This window comes from Phoenix dactylifera, chromosome 2 (genome assembly GCF_051530095.1).
Source record: "Phoenix dactylifera cultivar Ajwa chromosome 2, Ajwa_hap1_PhDact_Kaust_v1.1, whole genome shotgun sequence".
Taxonomy (NCBI): domain Eukaryota; kingdom Viridiplantae; phylum Streptophyta; class Magnoliopsida; order Arecales; family Arecaceae; genus Phoenix; species Phoenix dactylifera.
The window spans coordinates 3009496-3013261 of NC_143191.1; the positions used below are offsets into that span (position 1 = coordinate 3009496).

The window sequence follows — 3766 nt, forward strand, 5'->3', positions numbered from 1 at the left end:
GGGGGGGTAATGGTGTGGCCTAGGCTTGGCCTAGGTCGGCCAAGGCCTGCGACTGGCAGGGCCATGGCATGGGCGGCTGGGCGCAGGCAGGCAGGGTCTGGGCGCTGCAGGGCAGCTGGGCGCTGTGGCAGGGTGGCTGGGCGCTGGGCGCCGGCTGGCAGAGGCCTGGCGCGCTGGGCACAGTCAGTTTGCGCAAGGCAGGCGCTGGCGCGTGCCACGTGCGGCAGGGCACACGCAGGCCCCCGTATGCATGCGCAGGCGGCACGAGCGCAGCCGTACGCATGCGCATGCGGGCGCGCGCGGGCAGGCGCACGTGGCGACTATGATGCTTGTGCTTGGGCGGATGGTGCGGGACAGCTGATTTAGAGAAGAAATTAAGAAGGGGAAGGAGGAGGGAGGAGTCTGGAGTCCACCAGATGCCAAAGCAAAGTCTTTTTTTTAATCCAAAAATTCTGCCAAACAGTAGATAAGGGGGTGCCATATATAGCCCCAATACAACTACCCATGATCCCCACAAATGAGATCATGTAACTACCCATGATCCAACAACATCATGGGTCACTACACTAGCTAAATACAATCAAACAAGCCAGCAACTAATAAAATACGAAAATACATAAGAAATAAATGAAAATACGCACGAAAATAAAACTAGGGTGGCCAAAGTGCTATGCACGCCGGCGACGCCTGTATACATGCTGGAAACGGTGGTTTGTGTCCCCACCAACGGATGCTGGTGCTTGGCCAGCCCTCCAAACAAAAACTTTGGCCTTGGCGCGACCCTCCTTTGGCTTCTTCATGGCCCGAAGTCTTCCTTGGTTGAGGGCCCCGATGGCGCCGTTTGCAGAGATCCTCAACAGGCCAAGGTCGTGGCCTCCGTCGGGCCCTCGCAGGCTCCCCCGCCCCCCCGGTCTCCACCGGCTCTTCGCGGCCCTCCGCGGGCAGCAAAGGCCTCTCCTCTCTCCCTCTCTTCCCCGTTCTCTCTCCTTTTCTTCGTCTTCTCTGGCTCCGGCTAGGTTCGGCCCGTACCAGTTTCTACAGCTCCGACATACCGGTAACACGCCGGAGTGGTCCGGTACGGCCCGAACCGGTCGGTTCATCAGACCATGTATAAGACAGTTGTAAAAAAGTAGAACATCACAAATGCAAATTAAAAGGGAAAAAGAACCTATCTAATCTACCAATTTAAGCTGACAAATAACCCCTCAAAGGCTCCAACAGTATTAAAAAGGACCAACAGTCTATAGCTAATATTAGAAAAACTACATACCTTACACAAGTGGAAGTGTATGAGGTAAGAAATCACGAGCATGAACAAAAAGAACTGGAAATGCTGCTAGAAGTGGGAAGAGTTTTTTCCAGCATCACAATCAATCTAGAATAAAGTGAGAAGCAAGACAAACCACATTTACAAAAGCATTCAATTTATATACAATGAAACCTTTACTTCCAAATCATATATCAACATTCTGAGTTCAAAACTACAAAGGTGAAGCTTACTGAAAAAAGTGACTTTGAAATTAAGGTCTTCCTAATTTCCTTATTCAAATCTAATTGTTTTCTGAATAGAACTTATGCTTGGTGGAATCTTAAAGGTGCAATTTTATAATATATCATCAAATATACTAAATATATCTTATGTTTATTCGTTATTTTTAAAATATATCTCCTTTTCTATGGTTAAAAGGTGGAGAGAACTAAATATGCCTATGAAGTCATTGCTAGTATGTAATAAAGCATATATTCCAATAGAACACAAATTTAGCATCAATTTAAAAGTAAAAAGCTAATTATGCAAAATAATCAGACATATCAAATTACTTAGGCAAAACTATACGATCTTGGAAGATCCAATAACCACAAGCTTCAAGAAAAAAAAAGGAGGGGAAAAAAACTTCTGATGCAGATGAAAACATGCTACAACTTTCAGTCCTAACAAACAGATCATTCTACTAATAAATAAACAACACAAAAGGCAGGTCAAGATGACGTCAAAAACAATGGATAATTACAGAAGTATCTCAAGAGAATTTATGATCAAGAATTAGGCTATCATCCCAGGCAAAAACCCAATGGTACAGACGATAAGGCTACCATGTAAAATATCCATGTGATTAGGGCAATATGTAAACATATTAAACTGCCTCACACAATGTGAAACAAGGCAATATCAACTAAACCTAGGTTTCAACGCATCAGAAGTTTGCCTTTCCTAGGGCAGAAATAAATTCTTGATCCACATTACAAATCCAATCAAAGTTTACAATGGACAGACTACAGTCAAATTCCATCTTTCAAAAAAAAATGTTATCTGAAGTATCTAAGAAGAAATCCAACCAAGAAAGAGAGAGTAAAGATATCTGAGCACAATGGAATCTTGGAAATGAACACAAGACCAAGATGCCCACAATCAAACAAGAATTTAAATTCGAACTTACTTCTAATACAACCCTACGAGGAGGAGAAGTTTGGCCGATTTCGCCGGATGGCTGGATAAAGCGAGAAAAAACCTAAACTCTTAAAAGCCAGGCATCTAGAGTTACCAAGAAAAGATCTCGACGAGTTAGTTACATGAACACAAGATCAAGATGTCCACGATCAAACAAGAATTTAAATTCGAACTTACTTCTAATACAACCTTAGGACGAACAGAATCTTGGCCGATTTCACCGGATGGCCGGATAAAGCGAGAAAAAACCTAAACTCCTAAGAGCCAGGCATCTAAAGTTACCAAGAAAAGATCTCGACGAGTTAGTTGCACTCAGCGAGAAGTGGTGACCCCAATCTTTATCCAAATAGTGCCGATCTTTAAAGAACTGTAGCCAAGAACCCTTGGATCAATCGAACTCGTAAGAATCAAGAATCACCCAAAAGAACGAAAAAGACGGACCGAAAGATAGTACGAGACCTCATTCTTGTGGTGTTTGTAGAAGGCGCCTCAACACTTGATCAGCTCCCCTCGTGCTTGGGGGACTCTGATCCCCGATTGTGCGAGAAGCAAAAAGGGCTTGAAGCGAAGTGGAGGACACGGCGTGGTCTCGAGGTGATACCGCCGAAACGGCAAGGGAGATCGCAGGCTCTGGCAACAATGGCGGTGGCAGAGAAGGAGGACTGGACGCTATCTAGGGTTTTCGCCTCACCACCTCGCTCCAACGGTTATCTCCTCACCACCTCGCTCCAACGGTTATCTCGTGGCAGACGACGGTGTCATAAATATAGGATAATAGGAGCAGGTTGCCCACTCCTGTGCGGCGTCTCACCACCGACCTACTCGTACTTATTGTCGGACTCCGAAATATCTTAGTCCTTTTCAAAAAATAAAAAAATATTAGCGAGTAAATTTCTAAATAGCGCCCTACATAAATGATAAATTACTAACAGTTTTTTCTTTTTCTTCCTTCCATGAGGCTGTCCAATGGCATGTCCCTTGAAGCCACTATTTAGGCTGGAGAGATAGTGTTGGCTTCATCATCAGAGGCCCAGATTCTAAGATAATGATTGCACCGGCGATATGAGAGGGTGCCACCTCTCAGGCCATGATTAGCGGTAGCGTGACATTTCAGATCAAGTATGTATTCAAAGAGGCTAACGGGGCCGCGGACTGGATAACCTTCTAATCACTCCGAAGTGTCTTATGGATTGAAAAAAGGGAATTGCCTATAGCACTCTATGATTTATTATTTTTTAATTTTTTTTAAATATGTCCTTATTAAAGCTATATGAATTATTCGGTTTAGAAGGAAAAAAAAAAATCACAGCCTACCCA

At 44.3% G+C, this 3766-nt stretch overlaps 1 long non-coding RNA gene across 1 annotated transcript; it reads right to left on the minus strand.

The window, feature by feature from the left end:
• Nucleotides 1-417: 417 nt before the first annotated feature.
• Nucleotides 418-3244, minus strand: LOC113463158 (uncharacterized). The gene is made up of 2 exons (XR_016399085.1): nt 1271-3244; nt 418-1035 (listed from the first exon to the last, which is right to left on the minus strand). It is a non-coding gene; the product is annotated as an uncharacterized LOC113463158 (long non-coding RNA).
• Between the last annotated feature and the right edge of the window lie 522 nt (nt 3245-3766).